The following is a 26,711-nucleotide window of genomic DNA, read 5'->3' as shown; positions in this document are numbered from 1 at the left end:
GTAAGATGCCTTCACATTCCAATATTCCTGTCAAATGTATTGTTCCGCTGTCGAGTTTGTCATTTCTCCATCGACTGTTCTATAAGGAAGACAATACAAAGAATCTCTCTCCTCGTTACAGAAATTTTCGGTAATTAAGCGTTCCACATTTTTCCAAAGGTTGGTACTGTTAATTTAGATACTAAAGCAGGTGTATTAAAGTATCTTCTGAGTTATTTTGAAATTAAAAAAGAATAGATATGCAGTTCACATTGTTTGTAGGCCTATTCTGTTTGGAGTCTGTAGCCGTTGGCCATAACATTTGATCAATGGCATATCTTCATTCGTCTAAATCTAATGAACTGCCAAAGTTTTGTGTATTGCATATAGGTTTTATAGGTTATAGAACTTTAAAATAATTTGGAGTGCTCTGGTTTTGACGATTCTTCAATAATGTTCTATCTACGTGAAATTATTTTTATCTTTAATTATAAAACGGAATTGTGACTATGATACTGAAGTATTTTGGCTAATTATTAGGGCAATGTCACCTTCCCCTGCCTCTGCCAATCATGAGTGGCCTTTAAACATGTAAATTTACACCAGCCATATATTTTTCCAGCTGGTTATCTTGTTATATTAAGTGCTAAGGTGGTATATCAACTCATAAATGGGTGTTTTGCCCCAATATTCATGAATTGAATAGGAGAAAACACAATATACCGAATAGGAAGGTATTTTTTTACTTATGGACATTAATTGCTTTCAACATAAATTATAGGTTATTCTGTTGTATTAAGGTGTGATTTGAATTATTTTGAGGTCTATTTCCATCGCTAATGAATACTTATCCTTCCACCACCCCTCCCCCTATATATAACAATCTGGGGGAACCTCCTTGGGAAGCAGGGTTTTTGGGTGGGGTAGACAAAGTAGGTAAAAACAGGGCAAAATGGAGGAAAAAAACCTAAATATAACACTCAAATATACAAAAGTATGGTAAATGTCTAGAAGGCCGCACCTGTTTTTCAAGTATTAACGACGAAAAACGGCAAAAAACGACCAGATTATAGTTGCACATTGCATAGAAACATGTAAGCATAAACCTACTACTACAATACCCCTACCTAGCCCTACGGGGGCGGAGCCCCCTTAAGGCCAGTGATTTTCAGGGCACTACCGAACCTAATTAACCCACCTAACCTAGCCTAGGGGCCCTGTACCCCTACCTAGGCCTACCGGGGGTTGGCTCGCCCCCCCCCCCCCCCCCCCCCCTGCGACCCTCCCTTAAGGCCACAGTGATTATCAGCGCACTACCGAACCTAATACAACCACCTAACCTAGGGCCCTGTACCCCTACCTAGGCCTAGCTCCTGCGACCCCCCCCTTACGGCCACTACCTAACACATCCATCAAACCAAATCCAAAGTGATGGTACTGCTGTATACATCATTATACTATCACCTTTATAATATATTCTATAAATTAATGAAGCTTACCTTAAACTGTTGGTTCATAAAGATGTGTTGTTGCTTTGAGGAAAACGTGAAGCCGTTGCGAAGGTTCCTTGACATGCAGGACAATTTTTATTTTGTAAAATTAAATTGTCTCTCTGGCACAAATCCACTAGTTTTTCAATATTCCCCAAATAAGTTACAACAAATTCATTGTAAGTTAGGAAACAGTCGGGACAAGAAGATGGAATTTCAACTTCATGTTCAATATGAGATGACGTGCTTGCTATGGTCTCCATGTCTAAGAACGAAATGAAATGCCTGGGTAAGATAATGTATTGTCGCGCTGTGACTGGCCAAACACGTAAGACGTCATAATGGATAGGCGCTCTGATTGGCCAAACGTGTAAGACGTCATAGTGGACTAGTTTGTCTGCGGATTATAGTTGTTACAGGGCTCATTTGAGCAAAAACAAGACACAGTCAACAATAACAACAGACTTAGAAAAAATCTGGGAGGAAGACATGAGTAGCGTGAGTTTGATCGTCGATATATAAAGAACTAGGCATTTGCGACAGATAATATTATACAGAAATACTACAAAAGACTTCCTTAACCTAGAGAACTTAGTTAAAATACGCTACATTATTAATGTCCATAAATAAAATAATAGCAATAGGGAATATACAGTATATGGTTTTTGTGTGTAGTTAAATATATATTAAATAATTATTGGTAAAATTTCGTTAGACTACTACCCAGCCACATTTTTGTATGAAATTTTGATTAATATATGATATACTAATTTCTAGTGAAACTGGAATTTTAGATATTAAACTTAGCCGGTGAATATATAATAGCTGACGTCTCCGACGGCTTGACAGATTCCAAAAACTCGCGACCGATCGCCGTGAAGGTTGCGGGTGTGCCCACCAGCGCCGACTATCGGCCAGATACCGCATATACTTGTCAATTTCTCCAGTTCTTCTCTGTTGGTCTTGTCGACAAGTTGGTTCCGCTCGCTTTATGACCTCGAGTTTTCGACCGAATTGGTGAAGTACTTTACTTTGGTTGTTTATTGGCTTTCGCTGTGTTGGTGTGTTTCTTCAATTAAACTCATGAAACCCTTTTTCTGGCTGGTGTTTATTGTTGATGAATTTGGTTTTGACTTGGATTTTCTCTGATTGTTCGAAATGGCTGACCCTTCTCCTGTATATCGCAAGTGTGCGAGGGATTGTAACAAACGTCTTCCCAAGGCCTCTATCGACCCTCATACTGTTTGTTCTAATTGCCGGGGTGAGGAGTGCGTGGTCTTGTCGGAATTCGAATGGCTTGAGTATGAAAAATATACTCGTAAGCTTGAGAGAGATAGGGTGAGGAGAAGCTCCTCTAGATCTTTGGAATTTTCCTCCTCCCATGCCCCTGAACCTAATCCTTCCCCTGTAGTTGTTGTTCCTGAACCCCCTACTAGCACTCATGAACCGGCCATGCGGGATATGTTTTTAGCGATTCAAGCTTTAGGCGAAAAAGTTGAGTCCTTAGCATCGGACAGAAACCAACTTATGTCAGATGTTAAGTTGTTGAAGTGTCAGAGTGGTAAATTAGTAAATCTAAGTGATAAAGTGATAAGTGCGCAAAATGTGTTTAGTGTTGCGACCGAGGGTTCGTCTGTTCGTGCTTGTCGCTCCCCTAGTCCGAGACCTCTTTCAGGCTCCCCTGCACCAGGGAGAAGTAATGTCGTAGGACTTAAGGGGGGCGAGAGGCGTAATCCAACTTACAGACATTCCCTCTTTGGTATCGGACGTTTCTCGTCAAGATCGTCCTTACCATAATACGGGTGAGACTAAGTTCTCCTCGTCCTCCGAAGACTTACCGCACAAGAAACCTTGGTGCAAGGTATCTAGACCCTTGAAGCGAAAGTCAGTCCCTTCAGGACAGGTCCAGCGTCGTGGCTGTAGCCATTGGGACAGCTCTGACCATTTGCAGTCATCGGATGACTGTTCGCCTGTTAAGCGAAAGCGTAACACGGGGTCCGAGGGTCTCGGTAGAGGCAATGTTTGGCCAACGCAGACGTTACCGACGTCACGGCCTGTTCCAACTCCCGTTGATCCGAAGTGGTTTGTCCTGCGGGACATGGTCTAAGCTTGCCTCCCTTATGGAAGAGTATGACTTTGATCAGGTTCACGATGATCCTTTGCTTGCGGGTCGCCAGTGCGCTGAACGTGACTCTGGCCTTCAGCCGCCTAAACGAGTGTTTTCTCGTCCGTTTGACGTTAGTGCTGACGTTTCTAGTGCTTTGAAACGCGATGCTAGTCGTATGCCTAGTCATTCACGTCAGTCACGTGACATGGATCCCCCTTTGCTACAGTCTCAGACTAACGTTCAGCTGCTGCCGCCGCAGCCCCGCACTGACGTTTGCCGACCGGCTCCGTTGCCTCGACGTGACGTTGAGCGTCGGTCACCGCAGTTGGAGGTTGTTTTGCCTACTCAGACTCTGCAGTCAATGCAGGTCCGACGTAATGTCGAGCGTCAATCAACTTCAGCTGTTGTTGTTGGTCAGTCACAAGACTTTCAGTCCTTTCAGCAGCGACATGTCGTTTCCTCTTCTGCTGCTGCTGCTCCGTTGCTTGTTGACATTGCCTGTCAAGCGTTGCCTCCTCGGCATGTCTCTCCGTACCATGATACTCAGCAGTTGTCGGACGAAGTTCCGTCGGATGAGGAAGTCGCTGATCCCCTTCCAACTCATATACCTTTGGGGACTCTGTCAGATGAAGAGAGCCTAGAGTTGCTCAGCCCTCTCTTGATTTTAAAAAGATCATGCTGATTTTTAAGGAACTGTTTCCTGACCATTTTGTGACTGCTGCTCCTCGTTCGCCTCCATCAGAGTTTACGCTAGGCCTAGCTACTTCGACGCCGTCGTTTACTAATCTAGTGCTCTCTCGCTCTTCTAAGAGAGCTTTGCGTTTACTAGGCGACTGGTTGATCACCAGGAGGAGTTTGGGGAAGACAGTCTTTGCTTTCCCCCCTTTTAAACTGGCTTCTAGAGCGAGCGTCTGGTATGACACGGGAGAAGTTCTCGGCTTGGGAGTTCCTGCCTCTGGCCAGGGAGACTTCTCAAGCCTCGTAGACTCTCCCCGTCGCCTGGCCATGAGACGCTCAAAAGTTTGCTGGTCCTCTTCGGACCTTGATCATCTCCTCAAAGGGGTTTATAGAGCCTTCGAAGTTTTTAACTTCTTAGATTGGTCGCTGGGAGCCTTGAGCAGGAAGATCTCTTCGGCCGACCGTGATGTATCCGTGCTAATTATGTCCTGCATGGACAAAGCTATCCGTGATGGCTCTAATGAGCTTGCTGCTACCTTTACGGCAGGAGTCCTTAAGAAGAGGGAGACTCTTTGTTCGTTCCTTTCGGCAGGAGTAACTCCCTGTCAAAGGTCAGAGCTTCTCTTTGCTCCGTTGTCATCTGCCTTGTTCCCTCAGCAGTTGATTAAGGATATCGCAGCTTCTCTGGTGCAGAAGGATACCCACGACTTGATGGCTACGTCGGCGCGTAAGGCTGCTCCTTCATCATCTTATGTCGTTAGACCTAAGCTCGATACTCAAGCAACGAGGTTTATCCCGCCCTTTCGTGACAGAGCCCCCAGTAAGGGAGGCGCTCGTGCCGATAGTAAGAGAGGCAAGAGGAGAGGATCTAAGTCCTCCCGTGGCAGAGTCTGACTGCCCACGTCCTCAGACAGTGGTAGGGGCCAAACTGAACAACTTCTGGCAGGCCTGGGAGAAGAGGGGTGCAGACCAGGAGTCTGTTTTGTTGCTAAAGGAGGGGTACAAAATACCTTTTGTACGGAGACCTCCTCTGGTAAAAGTCCCTATAGACCTCTCTCCCAGGTATCGAGAGGAGTCAAGGAGACAGGCACTACAGCTGCAGGTGTCTCAGTTGCTAGAGAAGGGAGCGGTGGTGAATGTCTCGGACCTTCAATCACCGGGATTTTACAACCGTCTCTTCCTAGTACCAAAGCATACAGGAGGTTGGAGGCCGGTGCTGGATGTCAGTGCGCTCAACGTTTTTGTTGTCAAAACAAAATTTACGATGGAGACCACCAAATCCGTTCTAGCAGCGGTCAGAGAGGGAGACTGGATGGTCTCTCTCGACCTGCAGGATGCGTACTTCCACATTCCTATACACCCGGATTCTCAACCGTATCTGAGGTTTGTATACAGGAATGTGGTGTACCAATTCCGAGCACTCTGCTTCGGCCTCAGCCCTGCTCCTCTTGTTTTTACGAGGCTCATGAGAAATGTGGCAAAATTTCTACATTTATCGGGGATTCGAGCCTCCCTGTACCTGGACGACTGGCTGCTCAGAGCGTCGTCCCGTCATCGCTATCTGCAGGACCTTCAATGGACATTGGATCTTGCAAAGGAGTTGGGACTGTTGGTGAACATAGAGAAGTCTCAGCTGACTCCCTCCCAAACGATTCTCTATTTGGGGATGGAGATTCACAGTCTAGCTTCTCGGGCTTTTCCATCTGCCACCAGGATAGAGCAAGCCTTGCTCAAAGTCCGCCTCATGGTGAGGAAAGACCATTGCTCTGTGAGAAGTTGGATGAGCCTCCTAGGGACTCTGTCATCCCTGGAACAATTTATCTCTCTAGGGAGACTTCACCTTCGCCCTCTCCAGTTCCATCTAGACTCCCATTGGAACAAGAACAAGACTTTGGAGGCGGTCTCGATCCCGATCTCCGAACCAGTAAAGACGTGCCTGAACTGGTGGGATAGCAATATAGGTCTTCGAGAGGGTCTGTCCCTGGCGGTCAAGAACCCAAACCACGTGTTATTTTCAGACGCGTCGGATTTGGGTTGGGGAGCGACTCTGTACGGTCTGGAATGTTCGGGTCTTTGGACGACAGATCAGAGGAGCCTTCACATCAACTGGAAGGAGCTGTTGGCTGTTCACTTGGCCTTGACGAGTTTCGAGAGTCTACTCCGAAACAAGGTGGTAGAAGTGAATGCGGACAACACCACAGCCTTGGCGGACATCTCCAAGCAAGGAGGCACTCACTCCCACACTCTGTTCGTCATCGCAAGGGACCTCCTCATCTGGTCAAAAGATCGAGGCATCTCACTGTTGACGAGGTTCGTCCAGGGGAAATTGAACGTCTTGGCGGACTGTCTCAGTCGGAGAGGTCAGGTGATCCCTACAGAATGGACCCTCCACAAGGACGTGTGCAAGAGTCTTTGGATGACTTGGGGTCAGCCCACCATAGACCTCTTTGCGACCTCACTGACCAAAAGGCTCCCGACCTATTGCGCTCCAGTCCCAGATCCAGAGGCGGCCCACATAGATGCCTTTCTGTTGGACTGGTCTCACATGGACGCTTAAGCATTTCCGCCGTTCAAGATCATCAACAAGGTTTTGCAGAAGTTCGCCTCTCACGAAGGGACAAGGTTGACGTTGGTTGCTCCCCTCTGGCCCGCAAGAGAGTGGTTCACAGAGGTACTTCAATGGCTGGTAGACGTCCCAAGGAGTCTGCCTTTACGGATGGATCTCTTACAGCAGCCCCACGTAAGGAGTCTTCATCAAAGCCTCCCCGCGCTTCGTCTGACTGCCTTCAGACTATCGAAAGACTCTCAAGAGCTCAAGGATTTTCGAAGGAGGCAGCCAGAGCGATCGCGAGGGCTAGGAGATCATCTGCTATCAAGGTCTACCAGTCGAAGTGGGAGGTCTTTAGAGAGTGGTGCAAGTCCTCCTCTATTTCCTCTTCCAGTACCTCTGTAGCCCAAATTGCGGACTTTCTCCTGCATCTGAGAAATGTTCGCTCCCTCTCTGCTCCCACTATTAAAGGCTACAGGAGCATGTTGGCGTCTGTTTTCAGACATAGAGGCTTGGATCTGTCAAATAACAAAGATCTCCAAGATCTCCTTAAGTCCTTCGAGACCTCTAAGGAGCGTCGTATGTCAACTCCCGCTTGGAACTTAGACGTGGTCCTAAGGTTCCTAATGTCAGACAGGTTTGAGCCATTGCATTTAGCCTCCCTGAAGGATCTCACCCTCAAGATGCTTTTTTTGGTGTGCTTGGCTTCGGCTAAAAGGGTCAGTGAGATCCATGCTTTTAGTAAGAACATCGGCTTCTCTACAAATAAAGCTACATGTTTGCTTCAACTTGGTTTTTTGGCCAAGAACGAACTGCCTTCTTGTCCTTGGCCTAAATCTTTTGAAATACCTAGTCTGTCAGAAATCGTAGGTAACAAAGTTGAAAGAGTGCTGTGCCCCGTTAGAGCTCTTAAGTTTTACTTAGCTCGAACTAAACCTTTACGAGGTGGTTCTGAGGCCTTATGGTGCTCCGTTAAGAAGCCATCATTGCCCATGTCTAAAAATGCGTTATCGTACTTTATTAGACTTTTAATCCGGGAGGCACATTCTCATTTAAATGAGAAAGATCGTTGTTTGCTTAAGGTCAAGACGCACGAAGTGAGAGTGATAGCAACTTCGGTGGCTTTTAAGCAAAACAGGTCTCTTCGAAGTATTATGGACACGACCTTTTGGAGGAGCAAGTCGGTGTTCGCTTCATTTTACTTAAAAGACGTCCAGACTCTTTATGAGGACTGCTACACCCTGGGTCCATTCGTTGCAGCCAGTGCAGTAGTGGGTGAGGGTTCTACCACTACATTCTCTTAATCCTAATATCCTTTTAATCTTCTCTTTAAATGTTTTTAATCTTGTCTTGGGTTGTACGGAAGACTAGGAAGTCTTTCGCATCCTTTTTGATTTGGCGGGTGGTCAAATGTTGTTTCTTGAGAGCGCCCAGATGAAGGGTATTGATGAGGTCCTGTTATAGGGGTGTTCTCCCTGGATATAACAGCTCCTGGGAGTCTTTCAGCATCCTGAGAGGATGGCTGGGCTTCGTGAGGAAAGCGGACTAATGAGGCAGAGTAATCGTCAGGGTCAGCTTCCTTGCCAGGTACCTATACCTAAGTTGGTTTTTTATGAAATAATTGTCAAAAAACTCATGAGCATATACGCCTTTATTGTATTAATACTGGTCTCTACCCACCACCATGGGTTTGAATCAGCTATTATATATTCACCGGCTAAGTTTAATATTTAAAAATTATATTTTGATTATAAAATAAATCTTTGAATATACTTACCCGGTGAATATATAAATTAAAGGCCCTCCCTTCCTCCCCGATAGAGACCCAGCGGACTGAGAAGAACTGGAGAAATTGACAAGTATATGCGGTATCTGGCCGATAGTCGGCGCTGGTGGGCACACCCGCAACCTTCACGGCGATCGCTCGCGAGTTTTTTGGAATTTGTCGAGCTGTCGGCGACGTCAGCTATTATATATTCGCCGGGTAAGTATATTCAAAAATTTATTTTATAATCAAAATATCATTTTTCTTTAAAAAAATAGACGAGTGCTGGCTAGTTTGGTATTTTTCTCTAAATGTTTTCAAGGGCTGGGTCATAACAACTTGCATATCGGTCTATTAAAATGTCAAGTATGTTTTTCACTCTTAGTCCATTGTTTACATCTGAGAGACTGAAGGGGACTTATTGTGCGGGCATTTATTCCCATGGTTTGGGGAGCTTTCTGTGCATTTACAATGATGTATTTGTCAGGTGTTTTTTTTTTTTTTATACCAACAGCTTACAAGTACTTCTTCATAAGTTCCTGGTGTAATGGTCTGTTTCTACCCCCCCCCCCCATCCGAAATTGGGGAGAAATATGGCTCAGGATATATATCCCCCTCTGGGCCAAGATTACCCTATTGCTTGGTGGAGGTAACCATTATTTCGAACGAGAGGAAAAGAAAACAGACCATTAAACCGGGTCATAAAAGTAAGTCATTAATTTCTTTAATTTTAATGTTTTTAGACTGTGTGACCTGGGAGCGGCTAGGGGTTGTGACCTGGGAACGGCTAGGGGTTGTGACCTTGGAAGTGGGTACAGGTGTTTTCCCCCGGCTAGGGGTTGTGACCTAGGAAGGGGGTCCGGGGCTTGCCCCTGCTATGGGTTGTGACCTGGGAAGGGAGTCCGGGGGCATGCCCCCGGCTAGGGGTTGTGACCTGGGAACTTCTAGGTTAGGTTAGGTGGGTTTGTTAGGTTCTGTACCCTTTTGTACATTTTTATATTTAGTGTAAAGGGTATATGGAAACATGCTTTAAAATACACGTTAATATTATCGTAGCATTGCTAACGTTAGCAATGGCATCGTAACTTTGGTAATGTTCCGTAACATTGTATATATATATATATATATATATATATATATATATATATATATATATATATATATATATATATATATATATATATATATATATATATATATATATATATATATATATATATTATATATATATATATATATATATATATATATATATATATATATATATATATATATATATATATATATATATATATATATATATATATATTCCTAACATTTTGTCAAACTTACCGTTTATTCTTTAATTTATCAAAATAGTTTCTCTGTAAGGGAGGGTGGGGGAGAAATGGCCTAGGGGAGAAAAAATATCTTAAGGCTGAAATTCCCTCTGGGTGAATAACAGCCCAGGCTGCTTTCCTGGGGGGAAATCGATCCTAGGCTAATTTTTTCAGGGGGAATTTCAGTCAGGGGGGAAAAGTTTCCTGCTACACCGGATGGTATTCTACAACAGCTATTTTTTTCCCCACCTTCGCCTTCAGTTTTAAGTGAGCCACCATCTCGTAAAGACGTCTCCCAGAGTGAACTTAAGAGAAGCACATCAATCTATTTCAAAATTTAGTGTGATTTCGTTTGTTAACAATTGATTATGATGGAAGTGCTCTCCGTTCAGTGTAAAGCTAGTGTTACTCATGTGAAATTAAAAAATAATAGCGAAATAAGGCCTCAAATGTCCGATTCTGACTAAGTTTTCAGGGAAGGTCAGAACATTTTCTACTGCAAGACTTTTGTAAAGATTGCCAAGAAATAAAAAGGAGATGATGTCAATCATAATGTAAAGAATTAGTTGTGATTTACATTTCATAATGGAAGGATTTATTTGTGATTTACTTAATCATAATCTAATGATTTATTTTTGATTAACTTTTAGTTTGTGACCTGGGAAGGTCCGCCTAGCAGTTGTGACCTGGGAAGGGGGATCAAGCCCCCCGCCTAGCGGGTGTGACCTGGGAAGGCAGGTCTTGGGGCTTGCCCCGGCTAGTGGTTTTGACCTTGGAAGGGGGTCTTGCGGGCTTGCCCCCCCCCCCCCCCCCCCGGCTGGGGGTTGTGACCTGGGAACCACTAGGTTAGGTTAGGTGGGTTTGTTAGGTTCTGTACCCTTTTATAAATCTCAAAAGTTAAATAATCATGTTTTGGCCTATTTCCAGCCATTTACATGAACTATATTTTTTTCCAACTGGTTATCTTGGGCTTATTTTACATTTCTGACCATTATTATTGCTGCAAATCACTCGTTTATGACCTTTTCCCACCCAAAAACCCCCGGTTTCCCACTGGGACCCCCCTAGTTGTGTTTATACAAGCGGGTCCAAAAGCTCATGAACGGGTGGTTTGTCCCAATAATCATGGTCAGAATTGCATAAAACACAAGATAGCAAGTAAAAAAGGTATATGGTTCATATATTTGGCTAGAAATTGAAGTATCACATTTACCAAAATTTTTTTTAGGTTAGGTTTTTTTTTGGTATTCTTGCCCTTAGTTTCGGTCAAATTTGGATATCTATCACAGTATTTTCTTGTACTTGTATAATTTTTATTTTTTTTTTTCAGATTCATACGAAAAAGATATTCGAATCTTCCGCAAATTTAGGGCTACGGGATATTTGCCAATGAATATCGTCCCTTATTGTTACCCCAAGGATATGTTTACGCTGCCATGCTAATTTTTCTCCTGAGGGTATTTTGTTTTTTTGTTAATACATTGTTGGTAAAAAAAAAATCCTGGTCGTCCATTGTTTTTGGTTATGAATTATGGGTATGGTATAAATGCTGAAGCACTATTGGTTGCTCTGTTTCAGATTAATTAACTACCATTTTGGAATTCTTCCTGCCTTCAAAAAAAAAAAAGTGTGTGCTAGTTGCCTGCCATGGATTCAGTTGTTCAGACGTGCTGTAGTTTTTGCTTCTCATATTTGAGGTTATTGGATATGTTCATGGATATTACAATGGAACTCCAGAAGTAGTGAATAGGTTTCTGCATTAATATTCAGTGCTACCAAAAAGTGTCAATTGTCCCAAGGTAAGTGAAGTGCCTAACCAAAAGATGTATTTTGTTTTGTAGAGGAGTTTTCCACCCTCCTTAGTGAGGTAAGGGGACAGGGTGGCTAAATTAGAAGGCCCAACACCTAGGGTGGGTGTGTTTAGATTAGACAGCTTCTCTTATTCATATGTTTTCTTCTAGGTTAGGTGGGTGTGTTTAGGTTAGACGCTCTTATTTTTTACATTTACACTTAGAATAGGTGAGTGTGTTCAGGTTAGACCACTCTTACTTTAAATGCTTTCTCCAAGGTTAGGTTAGGTGTGTGTTTTGGTTAGACTGCTTATCTCATTTTATGCGTTTTCTCCTAGGTTAAGGTAGGTGGATATCTTTAGGTTAAACAGCTTCTATTATTTTACCCAATTTCTCTTCGCTAACTCAAGAACCCTGATTTCCCACTGTGGAAGCCCATAATTGTATTTATGAAGAATGGGGGGGGGGGGGGTTGAATTCTATACAATAACTCCACCAGTAAGTTATCAAAGTTGAATACAGTACTTAAACTAAAAATAGGGAAGTGCAAGGTTTCGTTTGATATGGTCTAGAAGTGGTTTAACAATCAAAATTAAACTTGACCCGGCTGAGAAAAACTAAGTCCCTCGACTTCATAACAAAAACATGGATTGTCATTATTACATCATCGACTATGTTCTATGTAGCAAGATATTACCCAAACGTCAGAGTTTTAAACAATGATGATTATCCACATTTTGCTTGGGAGTAGCATTTAACAAAACTAGAATCACGTGACTTGAATACACAATCAAGTGAGTTTTACTAGGAAACTAACACTTCGACACGTCACACAATTTCCACCGCTTATTTTTCAACCTTTTGATAGCCATGGAGGCGTGTGAACCATCAACTTTTTGTGCAGTTTCTCCTATACCATCTACTTTGACATCAATTTCTGTGTATTTTCTCAAGTTCTTGTCTCAATTGTTATTTAAATGATAAAGATTGTGTTTTGCATTATTGTGGTAACATTGAAGGAATGAGAAAGTACTGCCAAGATCACAGTGTTATTAATAGTGAAAGCGACACTATTTGCCCCACCTGTGGCTCTAAGTGCTGACCTGATATTGACAAAAAAGCATTTTGGTGTGACAGAAGGCATCTTGAATTGAAAAACAAAAGAGGGAAAAAAATGTGTAGTTTTTAAGTATCCACTTTTAGGGGACCTTGGTTTGAAAAGTCTCATTTAGATATAAGATCTAATTTGTTACTTATATATAATTATATTGGTGTTGAATTTAGTTATAAATTTGTTGAAAATTAATCAAGAATTTCTCATAAAACAATAAATGATTGGTGCGCATTCATTCGTGAAGTTACTGCGCATGGGGTAATGAGTCGGAAAGGTGAAGCTTGCCTTTACCCTCCAACCTAATTAGCATAAGTACACAAAGGGTTGCAGGCTGTCTTATATTTAATATGGCTGTGTAAGGGGAGACCCCCTCACTGCAAGGTAAGGGTAAGGCTACTAGCTTAGGTTAGGTGGTTTGTTTAGGTAAGCTGGTGGCCTTGTTTGTTACTCATTCTACATGTGCCATTATTCGTATTGTAAACCAATTCTTTAATTCATTCCCACCCAAAAACCCATGTTACCCACTGGGAGTCCATGAAGATTGGTAACGTTAACAAACGGCGTAAAAATACTGTTCCTCCTCAATAAAAGGGCAGCTTTAGATAAAGTATTAAGTAATTCATCAGAAAGAAATATCAATTATTAGTGCCGGAACTACTGTATAGAATTATCAAGGAGGGCCCTGTATCCCTAAATCTGATTATTTGTGGCAGAAATGAAGGTCAAATTTGTTGAAAACACACTAGTTAAGCGAAAAAATATATATCTTTGGCGGATATCCAAGTTTTGCTGTAACTATAATATTACATTTTTCTCCCTCAGGTAAATTTTCTTCCGAGCCCCATTTTCTCTCAATTGCAAACTTTTCTATTTTTAACGTTGGGCAATTTTAAAACGGAAATAAATTCAAGAACACAAGCCGACCTCACATTCCTCACTTAACTTAATCTAGAAGCCTTATCCTTAGATACCCGGTATGGGGCCTCATAACTCCCGGGACCCAACCCTTAGACAGCTGTATTCTTAGCTAGGCTGAAAGTTAGTCTGCAATGCCACAAACTTCCTAGAGTAAAAACAACATTTGTTCCATAACCGAAATACAAACCACGCTATTTAAATAGGGTGTTACTTTCGGCGTAGCTGAAATGACGAGCCATTAGAATTTTAACGAGGGTCTACTACCACCTCGCTAGTGGGTAGGGGAGGGGTAGCTAGCTACCCCTCCCCCTCACACACCGGTGAACTAGTTCACTTTGCTTTTGGCTCGGGTGATGCGCAGACGTGTCTGCTCCCACCCTCGCTTTGACAGCCTTTAATGGTTTGTCTTTTACTTATTTTTTCTTATACTTAATATATATGTAAACATTCTTTATGTTTAAGTGCACCGTATATTTGTGTATTGAAATATAGTAAGTTTCCTTTTCAGTATTTGTGCTGTGTGTGTAGTGTACGACATCGTCACCGGCGTAGTGCCAGGCCACCACGGTTTTACATCATGGGGTGTGGCCTCTCCCTTGGTCCTTCGGTCGTTCCTTCGGCTTCCGATATTCGGCCGCCGTGGGGAATCGTCATCGCTGGACTTTCTTCATTCATCTGTTTTCTTTGCTGTTCCTCCTTTCCTACGGGGAACTTGGATTCTCAGCGAAGGGAATGTGGTAGTTTAGATTGACTACGGTCTCTCTCTCTACTCGAGGTCGTTTACCTTTTACTACTACTACGTACTATTACGGAAGCTTCTTTCCCGTGCGGGTTGGGTTGCTTTCCGTTTATTTGTCTCAATTATTTTTTAATGAAATCTAATTATTTTTTTAACTTGTCAGCATTCTGGGAGAACACTTCCCTTCGGGGGCAGTGGTTCTTACTATTTGTGAACATTCTTAGATGAATTACATAATTATAATTCTGTTTTTGTTAGAGTTCTCCACCCTCCCCCTTCTCCCGTGAATGTCAGTGGGGGAGGAGGGCGCATACTCAATTTGCAATTCTTATGATTTCTATTCCCTCGGGGTTTCTCTCCGGAGTTCCTCCCGGGGGAATTTGTTATCTAATTATTTATTATTTTCCCAGTTAACGATGCAGTTTTTCTTAGTTTGCCTAAAGTGTGCCAACGAAGCAGAGCTGTCCTGTTTGTGCTTGGGGAGTCTGCTGTTGCTGCCGTCTCTCTAGGACATCGTCATGGTCGTTATCCCTTCTCTTAGAAGTTCTCCCCTGACAACTGTCGAGCTCTTTAGTTCATCTTAATTCTCCCCTGACAACTGTCGAGCTCTTTAGTTCATCTTAATTCTCCCCTGACAACTGTCGAGCTCTTTAGTTCATCTTGGAATGCTAAGGAGGTTCGCCTCCATGGGTAGGTAACTTCCCTTCCGAGGGAGGTTCCCTTCCCGGGTGTGTGTGTTTTCCCCTGCAGAGGTGAAACTTCTCATACTTTAATAATTCCTGGATGGGTTTTCCTGGTCCTCAGGCAGTTATGCCCTTGGTGCTGAGCGACCGCACTTGTAACCATGCTCAAGGAGCTGAGCGGTTGCAAGGCCGGTCGCATGTAAACTTCAGGTGGCTATGCTCTTGGGGCTGAGCGGTCGGACCTGCAGCTATGCTCAAGGGGCTGAGCAGCTGCAGGATCAGTCTTGTGACCTCTCTCGTTTGCAAGAGGATTGCTCCTTATAGGTCAGCTTGCTGATCCAACGGCCCTAATGGGCGCCATCACCAGTGTCTTCAAGTCTTCTACGAAGTGTTCACCTCTCTCGTTCACGAGAGAGGCCACTCATAGAGACTCCTCTTCGGAGGATTGTTCCTGCTTAGACCAGCTTGCTGTTTGGGACCTCCGCAGAATTGTTCGCCATCTCATAGACCTGCTGACCTGCCGTCTCCCTTCCTGGCTGCTGACGCTGTGGGCGCCCACACACCCGTTATCCAACGGGCACCGGCCCCTTTGGGGCAAAAGGGGCTTTATCACACTGTGAGTAAGTCCCTTAAGCGCCAGGTATCCCCTGCGTGCCAACATTTTCATCGCGCAAGCGCTCGCCTACTGTTCCTGCTGTTCCTGAGACTTCCATCCAGAGAAATCCTGTTCCAGGGACTATTCCTGAGTCAGCGCACAGGCGCTGACCAGTACTTCACCCTGCGAGTGTCTCCTAGTCTCTTCTTCGAAGGGCACCTTTCCCGTTCTTAGGAGTATCAAGCAGAACTTCCAGGGTTGATCGTCCCAGTTCCTGATCGTTCTGTCAGCTGTCCCATCATCCTAGCGCGCACTCACGTGCTCGCCGACGATCTTCTCACGCCAACGATCTTCGTACGCGAGCAAGCGCCGACGATCTTCTTTCGCACGCAAGCGCTGACGATCTTCTTAAGCGCGCAAGCGCCGACGATCTTCCTACGCGCACAAGCGCCGACGATCTTCTTTCGCGAGTGAGCGCTGACGATCTTCTTACGTGCGCAAGCGCCGACGATCTTCGAGCGCCGTCGATCTTCTTACGCGCGCAAGTGCCGACGATCTTCGAGCGCCGTCGATCTTCTTGGCAGACAATCTTTCTTTGGGGCGCTAGTGCTGACGATCTTCCTACGCCCGTAAGCTCCGACGATCGTCCACGCGCAGGCTCCGATGGATCCCCGCGCCGACGATCTTCTTACGCGCGTAAGCGCCGACGATCTTCTTAAGCGCGCAAGCGCCGACGATCTTCTTACGGGCGCAAGCGCCGACGATCTTCTTACGCGCGCAAGCGCCGACGATCTTCTTACGCGCGCAAGCGCCGACGATCTTCTTACGCGCGCAAGCGCCGACGATCTTCTTACGCGCGCAAGCGCCGACGATCTTCTTACGCGCGCAAGCGCCGACGAAGCGCTGTCGATCTTTCGCGCTCAAGCACCGACGATCTTCAAGCGCCAACAATCTCGTACGCGCGCCAACATTCTCACGGGCTCTTCATTCTGTTCCTGCACATCAATCTGATTCCTGCACACCCTATGAAGTCTCGCTCGCGCGAGCGTTTTCAACGGTCTTGCGCGCGACCCCTGGGTTTTTCCTATCGCGCGAGCGCCAGCGCGTTCCCTCTACCGAGGTGAGGCCTTCTCCCACTGCACCAATGGGAGAAACCCCACCTCGAGCAGGAGAATTGTCCCGTGTTGGGGCGAGAAGAGCCCTCAAGACTTCATTGTTTGAGTCCTGTATCCCTCCTAGGAGGGAACCAAAGGACTCTTATGAGTCCCCCCAAGTAGAGCCTTTGGGGACGGGGGACTTTGCTACAAGCTCTCCAGGGGGAGAGCAGCAAGAGTCAGAGCATGCCTTTTGGCAGGTTTTGACTCTGTTGAGGCATCTCAACGGGTTCAAGGACCATGAGGTTCCTCCTCGTGAGAGCAAGGACACGGTCTTGGACCGAGTCTTTGGCACTCAGAAACCTGCTAAGGCCAATGCGGCTTTGCCCTGGTTCCAAGGGGCGAAGAGTGCCAGGGATAAGGTTGAGGGCCAGCTCTCTGAGCTCGCCTCCTCCAGCCATTCCACTGCTGGCAACAAGCTCCTCCCACATCCACCAGAGGAGGTATTTTGAGATCATGGAGGAGTGTGGCTTAGCTCTTCCGTTGCACTCTGTGGAAGAGCTTACCAAGGGAGTCCCTCTCTCGAGAGACTCTAGCCGGCAAGTGACTTTCTTGGCAACAGAGATCCTAAGCCAGGAGAAGGTCGCGAAGTGTGCCATGCAGGCTACTTCGTGGCTGGACGTCTGGTTGGGGTCTCTTGGCATCCTGTTGCGATCTGAGGATCTGTCCAAAGAAAGCACCAGGAAGGCACTGGAGACCTTCCTCCTTTCGGGCACCCACACCATTGAGTTTCTGGCCCACCAAGCCTCGAACTTGTGGGCCAATTCGATCTTGAAGGACGTGATGCGGTGGCAGAGAGGTTCCTTTCGAAGGTCCCGGCCTTCGAAGTCTGTAAGCTCAGACACACTTCCCTTATGGGAAAGAGTCTGTTTGAGCCCAAAGATGTGGAACAGGCAGCTGAGAGGTGGAGGAAATCCAATCAGGACTCTCTCCTCCAAAGGGCTCTCACAACGAAGCCCTACAAACATCCAGCACCTCAACAACCTCACCTGTCCAAGACGACAAAACTGGCAGTGGCAGCAAACACGACGGTGTCCAAACAGCAGCCCTTTCCTGTCAAAGACAAGAAGGGCAAAAAGTCCTCCAGGGGAGGCAAGAATCCTATAGGCAGTGGCCGAGGCCGCAAACGCTAGGATTGGCAATCCTCCTGCATGTCCACCAGTGGGGCGATGCAGTTGCGCATTCAGGTGGCAGCAACTTGGGGCCGATTCCTGGACGATTTCCGTAATCAGTCAGGGATATCGCTTCCCGTTCACAACATCTCTACATCCCCTGACAGCGAATCCAGTGTGGTTGAGCTCCTATGCCATGGGATCGGCAAAGGGGCTAGCCCTACGGGTAGAAGTCGAGACCATGCTAAAGAAGGATGCTCTCCAAGAGGTCGTCGACGGTTCCCCAAGGCTTCTTCAGTCGATTCTTTCTTGTAAAGAAGGCATCTGGAGGCTGGAGACCAGTCATTGACCTCTCAGCTCTGAACAGGTTTGTCAAACAAACTCTGTTCAGCATGGAGACAGTAGACACGGTCAGACTTGCAGTGAGACCACAAGACTTCGTGTACACTGGATCTGAAGGACGCGTACTTCCAGATCCCAATCCATCCGTCTTTATGGAAGTACTTGAGATTCAGCCTCGACAACAAGATCTACCAGTTCAAGGTGCTGTGTTTCGGTCTCTCCACAGCACCTCGGGTATTCACCAGAGTGTTCACCCTGATCTCGTCATGGGCACACAGGATCGGCATCCGTCTCCTCCGCTATCTGGACGACTGGCTGATCCTTGTAGACTCGGAGTCGACCCTTCTTCGACACCGGGACAAGCTTCTGAGACTTTGCCAAGATCTAGGAATCATGGTAAATCTCGAGAAGTCTTCTCTGCTTCCATCTCAACGACTGGTATATCTAGGCATGATCTTGGACACCAATCTCCACAAAGCCTTTCCATCAGACGACAGGATAGCAAGGCTGAGGAGGTCGCAGATCCTTTCCTCACACGAGAAGAGCTCTCATACCAATCATGGTTACGTCTTTTTGGTCACCTTTCCTCCCTGGCCCGTCTAGTTCCAAATTGGCGCCTCAGGATGAGATCCCTGCAATGGCGGCCCAAGTCCCGGTGGAATCAAGGTCACGATTCCCCGGACGTTTTGGTCCCTATGGGTCCTGCGGAACGGACGAACCTTCAGTGGTGGGTGACAGTCGAAAACCTCCAAAAGGGAGTTGATCTTCTTGTCCTCCCCCCGGATTTGATGCTGTTCTCGGACGCCTCAAAAGGAAGGTGGGGGGCCCACGTTCTGAACCACAGGACCTCAGGCCTATGGTCAGAATCAGAAAAGTGCCTCCACATAAACCTGCTAGAGATGAAGGCCGTATACCTGGCACTTCAACAGTTCCAACGGTACCTGGCATGTCACTCCGTGGTGGTGAGGAGCGACAACACCACAGTAGTGGCTTACATCAACAAGCAGGGAGGTACCTTTTCACAACAGCTATCCCATCTTGCAGTAAAGATACTGAGATCGACCGAAGTCCACTCGTTCCACTATCGGCTCGCTTCATTCCGGGCAAAAGGAATGTGCTTGCTGACAGTCTGAGTAGGGCATCCCAGATAGTGAGTACCGAGTGGTCTTGGGATCCTCAAGTAGGCAACAAAGCCCTGACTTTGTGGGGTTCCCCGATGGTGGATCTGTTTGCGACAGCCTTGAATTTCAAGCTTCCGCTGTACTGCTCCCCAGTCCCGGACCCCAAGGCACTCTGGCAAAATGCCTTCCAACAACGGTGGGTTAACATCGACGTTTACGCCTGTCCCCCGTTCTGTCTGATGAGAAGGGTGCTCAACAAGACCAGAATATCGGTCGACCGGTCAATGACCTTAGTAGCTCCGCTATGGCATCATGCAGAGTGGTTCCCGGACCTTCTGCAGCTCCTGACGGAACTCCCGAGAGAAGTCCCTCCTCGACACGAGCTACTCAAGCAACCACACTCCAACATCTTCCACAAAGCCGTAGCATCGCTGCGGCTTCCCGCCTGGAGACTATCCAACATCTTCTCACAGAGAGAAGCTTTTCGCAACAAGTTGCAGAAAGGATGTCTCGACACCTGCAAAAGTCATCCGCAGGAGACTACCTGGCGAAGTGGAGAGTCTTCTGTGGTTGGTGTTGTGGAAGGGGTATCTCTCCACTCGATGCCACTATTTCAGCAATAGCAGAGTTTCTCGTGTATTTGCGGGAAGAGATGCACTTTTCAGTGTCGGCAGTGAAAGGTTATCGCTCAGCCTTAAGTCTTGCCTTCAGGCTAAAAGGAATGGACATTTCCTCCTCGCTGGAACTTTCGCTACTCATACAAGGTTATGAACTTACCTGCCCTCAGTCGGAAGTGAGACCTCCTCCAGGGAGCGTGGTTTGAGTCCTCAGGTCTCTTAAGAGACCTCCGTTCAAACCATTACGCCAGGCTTCTGATCGCCACCTGACTTGGAAGACTGTGTTCCTACTTGTTTTGGCCTCGGCCAAGCGAGTCAGCGAACTTCATGGTCTCTCGTATGACGTCGCCCATTCAAGGGATGGGTAGAGGTGACGTTCAGGTTCATCCCTGAGTTTGTGGCTAAGACTCCGAAATCCAGGAGTGCCAGACCCCCGGTTCGACATTTTCCGGTTTTCGAATCTCCGTTCTGTAACAGATGACCCAGACCATCTCCTACTGTGCCCAGTAAGGAGTCTGAGGCTCTATCTTAAAAGAACAGCTGCAATTTGTCCTCGAGTGCAAGCATTGTTTGTGAGCACAGGAAGGACGAAGAGGAGGGTCACTAAGAACACTATCTCAGCATGGATTCACAGGGTCATTCACCATTCCCTGAATCCAGACCCTCCTCCGTCATGTCGCCCTAGAGCACATGTCAGAGGCATCGCTTCGTCCCTGGCATGCAAGAGAAAATACTCAGTGATGCAGGTTCTACAAGCAGGGGTTTGGAAGCGTCAAGCAACCTTCACAGCCCACTACCTGCAGGATGTGACCCACAGGAGGCTCGATACGTTCTCTATCGGCCCTGTGGTGGCTGCACAACAGCTGGTTTAAACCTCATGCTCCTTAATGGACAAGCACCAGAAGGTTGAGGGCATTGTTACCCGGTTTTAGTCTGGATGAATGAAAAGATATGCCTGGCCCTTATTCTTTTCTTCATCCTCCCCTCTCTTGGGGAAAACAGCATCCTGGGTTCTCTGCACAGCTGACCTCAAACCCCTGCAGGTAAACCATGCTTCCTTGTGCTCCTAGTATTAAGATAATACGGTCACGGCCCCCATACCCTTACGAGGTGGTATTGGGAATGTCCTAACCTAGAATTCCATCCAATGGACTCCAGGTCAACTTCCTAGGACGAGTCACACTTCATTCCTTCACACTCACGCTTACGTAGGCCGCGGTCCTTGCAGAGCAAGGTACTTGCGAGATGCAGGGACTCCTTATCTCGAGTTCTACACACTCAGATACTGAATCCCCGGGCAAAAGCCAAAAGCCAGTAACGGCTGGGACTTACCACCCTTCCTTAGGGTTAAGTCACCCTATTTAAATAGCGTGGTTTGTATTTCGGTTACGGAACAAGTGATAAATTCATAGATAATTTGTATTTTTCCTAACCATACAAACCTTAGCTATTTAATCAAACTTGCCCACCAGCCCTGTCCCCTGGGAAGTCCTACCTCTAAGCAAAGTGAACTAGTTCACTGGTGTGTGAGGGGGGAGGGGTAGCTAGCTACCCCTCCCCTACCGTTAAAATTCTAATGGCTCGTCATTTCAACTACGCCGAAAGTAATACCCTATTCAAGTAGCTAAGGTTTGTATGGTTAGGAAAAATATAAATTATCTACGAATTTGTCATTTTTCGATATCCAAGAGTTTCAACGGCTCCTTTCAGGCCAATCGGTATTGTTGATGAAGGACATCATGACTGTATTGGCTCATATAAACGAGCGATAAGGTACTGTTTCACAGAGGGTTTGCTATCTGGCCATCAAAATACTGTGATGGATAGAAGACAATGCGATCTCCATGTCAGCCTGGCTCATGCCAAGAAAGAAGAACCTCTTGACAGACAATCTTAGCTGTAAGACTCTGGTGGATGGATCCAAGTTGGCTTTAAGTCTTCAGATAGCGACTGTGGGGTTCTCTTAACAATGGATCTGTCAGCGATTTCTCTTAACCAGAAGCCTCCGGTGTACTACTCGCCAGTTCCAGATCTACAGGCAGCATTCCATGGTGTATTCCAGCATCCCTGTGACAACCTAGACATCTACACATTCCCCCAGTTCTGCCTCATGTGGAATCTCCTTAACAAGGTGAAATCATCTCTTGATCTATCGACACTGATAATGCCACTCTGGCAACACGTAGAATGGTACCCGGAACCTTTGCTGCTGCTGACTGAGAAGTTTCATTACACGACTTGCTACACCAACCACATGTAGAGATCTACCACAAGACAGGCAGATCCCTATGACTTCACACTTGGAAGTTATCCAGCACCTCCTCTCCGAAGGGGTTTTCGCAACCAGTGGCAAAACAGATTTCTGATTACCTTAAAAAGGTCTGCCTACCAGGCAAAGTGGGTGATCTTTTGTGGTTGGTGTCGTAGAAGGGGGGGTCTCTCTCCACTCAGAGCTACTATACCCCTGATTGCTAAAATTTTATTGTATCTCCAAGAAGAAAAACTCTGATCAGTATCAGTGGTTAAAGGCTATTGCTCAGCCTCGAGCCAGATCTTTACTGAAAGGAGTTGACATTTCCTCTTCAGCAGAAATATATATGGTCATACAGAGTTTTGAGCTAATGTGTCCTCAGTCGGAAGTGAAATTCTCCTCCCTGGGATGTAGTTAAAAGTTTTTCCATACCCTGGAAGAACCAGTCCGAGGCTCGATTCAACGATCCATTGAATCAAGCATCAGACTGAGACTTTAGACTTGTTATACTGTCTTTCTTATCGACTTGGTCTTATCTAAGAGGATCAGTGAATTACATTGCCCATTGAAAGGGATGGGGGCAGGTGATGTTCAACTTATCAATGAATTTGTTTCCAAGACTCAAAATTTTCTGGTTGCGAACCCTAGGTTCGTGTCCTTCCTGAAATATGTTCTGTGAGGGCGCTATCTCAAGCGCTCTAGAGGACCTCGCCCATGGACAGAACACCTTTTTCAGCATGGGCAGGGTCAAGAGAAGAGTAACCAAAAATACCATATCCTAGATTAGGCATCTTATTGTCCAAGCTATTAACCCTTCTGCTCAACATGGGTGTCGACCGAAAGCTCATGACATCTGGAGCATAAGCATGTACCTGGCATTCAAAAGGAACTTCTCTTTGATGTAGGTGTTAATATGGGCATGTGAAAGCTTCAGATGACCCTTACCACCCATTACCTGTAAGACTGGACACACAGGTCCCTAGATATCTTAACACTATGACCCTTGGTGGTTGCTCAGAAAGTGATCTAGCTACATTACCTCCCTTACAAGACTATTAGCAGTCGGTGGAGGACAGAGGTTAAGCTGTTAGACACTGTGATGAGTGTATAAGGAATGACTAGCCTTTTTTTCTTATCTTCCCCTCTCTTGGGGTACAGCATCTGAAGCTCTTGACACCTGCTTCTCACCAATAGTTGCTAGTTGCTTGAATTCATCTGTTTTCCATTACATCCTCAATCTCCTTGCAAGGGGGAGTTGGAACGTCTGGATCTTTTCGGTGTGTAATTTCACAAACATATCCCTTATTCATAGCTAAGACAGGGTCATAGTGTGGTTCCCCACTCACTGTTCTTGGTTGCACGAGCCATCGGCCCTCTGGCATTGTCAAGTGAACGGCTCACAAGGTGTCTGAATGCTTATCAAGCTTAGATGTTGCAATCCCAGGTCAAAGGTTAAGGTCAGTTGAAAGAGCTTCCACCCTCCTGTGTGTGAGTCACCTATGTATAGAACAAAGGTTTGTATTCGTGTAGGAACAAATGCCAAATTTGAAAGTAATTTTGTATTTTCCCTAACAACAAGTGTTATTTCTTTACACCTATTGGCCCTCTATCACCTAACCCCCAAGATGTCCCGTCTGCAATCAGTGACGTCATAGTGAGTGAATAGGGAGCCAGTGCTTTCCCCTGCTACCATTAGTAACAACTGGTTGACAGCTGCTATCTTCTCCTATGTAAATAACAGGTTTAAATAATTAGGAAAAATACTAATTAGATTTCAAATTTTTCATATCAATTCGTAGATTTACAGGATATATGGCTAATCCTAAACCATAGTTTTTCATTAAATTGTTGTATACAATATATAACATGATCCTTAGATTCATACAAAGGAACACTATATACTGGGAGAATGCCAACTCTTGCTAAAGATTAGATGATATAAAGACTATAATAATGAAAATTATTATAGTTTTGTTAATGTCAAATAGGATTAGTAATTCCATTAGACCAACCCAGGATTTTATAATCATTGAATGAAGTTGGATAGGTTTTCCATTTAAATTGTTGTTTGTTAAAGATGTGTCTCTGGTTAGACAAGGTTTTCAGTTAAATAGTTAGGTTAGTCCATGAATGAGGTATACCCAATAAATCAAACCAACAATGTTGAATAAGCTCAATTAACTAATCTAGGTCAGGTTAGGGAATCAGTGTGTGATAAGTTTTCCGTACTTAAGGCAAAAGCAGCAAGATGTTGGAGATGGATAGAATAAGCTGGTTCATGAATTAAAGGTTAACCAGCAAAATCACTTGAATAAGTTAATAAATGATAGAAGAGCTTGTTATTTTATAGAGGCTCCATACAATATTGATTGAAAATTAAGTATTCAATTTCAATTAGGAGAATACATTTGCTTGAAAAATTTAGGAAATTGCAAGTCTTTTGTCAGTTATAGAAACGAAAAAATACCACAATTTTTAATCTGCACTGAACTCTATTCAGTAATATTCTACACCTGAAATCATTACCGTGCCAATAAATTCAATGTTTGCCCAAAATTTATACTAGTCTTTTTCATGACTATCTTATGTATATTGTGCGTGCCTAACCATGTATCCTCTGTGGTGTAAGATAGAATGTTTTATCCAGGATGTTAGGGTTTATTGCACAACATTATACTCTTTTGTACTAATTATAATTCTACTCCTGAAACTGTTATGGTCCCAGTAAATAAAATTTTTGCCCATAGTTTATACAAGCTTTATTATAACTATTTTATGGGTATTGTGTGTCTAACCACATATATAATGGGGTATAAAGCAGAATGTTTTATACAAGAAATTATGGTTTAATAAGTACTTCTTGACTAGATTTGAAGGGTTGGGAGAACCACCGTTAGTCAGTGTTTCACCAAAGTCGACTATAGTAGTGAAATATTTCCTTGTTTAGGCGGCAATACTTTTCCACTTTGAGATATACTTTCAGTTGTAATCTTTGCCATTACAAATGCCATGGACATGTCTAGGTTGCAATTATATCCTTGATTTTATATTTAGTACATTAGAATATTTCATTTTTATAGTTTATCACGATCAATATTTTACTAAGAGCATAGTCTTGATATTGACATGCACTGTAAAATATTTGAATGATTAATATATACTGTGCAATTAACATCTCTCATTTCTTTCAAACCAGAATCATCAAAAGAAGAGACATCTATTTAAAGCCTCGTGCTCTAAACAGGAAATTAAACAGCAGCTACACTTTCCCATCGATACCAAGAAGAAGAGAGGAAGACCAACAGCGAATAATCTTGGATTTACCGCAAGAAAAATTCCAGAATGTTGAGGAGGAAGACAAAAAGCTTGATAATTTTATTGATTCCAGATTTCAAAAGGAGCACCGAATCTTCACAACTGTCCTCGAAGTCTTTTCTGGAGTATTAAAATAGTCCCATTAGAAAGTAACAATACTACAAATATCTTGACATGCTTAGTTTACCAGTTACTTATATCCCTTAGGTTCAATAGTAATCTGTAATTAAAGATTAAAACAAAATACAGTGAATAAGTAATATAAATTTTTACAATTAAGATATTGCCAGATTATTTCAAGTTAGTTTTTTTTTTATTTTTATTTTGGAAGCCCGGAATTTGGTTATAATTCTTAATTATTCCACAGTTAAGTAACAACTATTTTATTTGCTATTATTCTTTTCAAAGTCTAGTGCACAATAGGATAATTTCAGTTAGTTTCTACTTCTATGTAATTTTCCTGTAAAATACACTCGTGATTTTACTTTTTAGTAAATTCTAAGCACCCAAAATTTAACTTAATAATCAGGTCCTGATCAACATTTATGAGCTCGATTGATTTTCTAATTAAAATTCAAATTGCTATCTTAAATAATATTTGATATCAAAGTAGCACAGTCATTCGTTTATTATTGCCTAAAAACTAGTTAGAGAATACGAATTTACTGAATGATGATGGATTCCTATAATCAATTAAAATAATCAACGGGAATTATTATTGGTAATGTTAGATGGATTGATTTTATATGTATCATCGTAAATGCTCTTGAGAAATGAGGAAATTGAATATTTAAAATCAATTAAGAACAACAAATATCAACGACGAGCAGATTTTTTATTAGTTTTTTCCCCCATGATTTTAACCTTATCTAACTGTTAAATCAAGTGTCAATTTACTCTGGACCTCTAAATATACTTTACTTAAAGATCTTGTCATTTTTAAAATTATGTAAAGTACTGTAAACAAGTTATATAAATGTTTGAGTGGGAGCTTATGATTATTCATCTGTTTAGAAATTTGTTCAGATTCATTCCAATTCATTATACAATCTGTATATTAAAGTACATTAATTC

General features: G+C 44.3%; 1 long non-coding RNA gene across 1 annotated transcript; it reads left to right on the top strand.

The window, feature by feature from the left end:
• On the top strand, positions 1-26,711 carry LOC137652058 (uncharacterized). Its single transcript, XR_011046169.1, has 2 exons — positions 1-159; positions 25,519-26,711. It is a non-coding gene; the product is annotated as an uncharacterized lncRNA (long non-coding RNA).

Source organism: Palaemon carinicauda, chromosome 13 (genome assembly GCF_036898095.1).
Source record: "Palaemon carinicauda isolate YSFRI2023 chromosome 13, ASM3689809v2, whole genome shotgun sequence".
In the NCBI taxonomy this organism is placed as follows: Eukaryota; Metazoa; Arthropoda; class Malacostraca; order Decapoda; family Palaemonidae; genus Palaemon; species Palaemon carinicauda.
The sequence above is the reverse complement of the archived record's forward strand: the minus strand, read 5'-3'. Positions and strand labels throughout refer to the sequence as shown.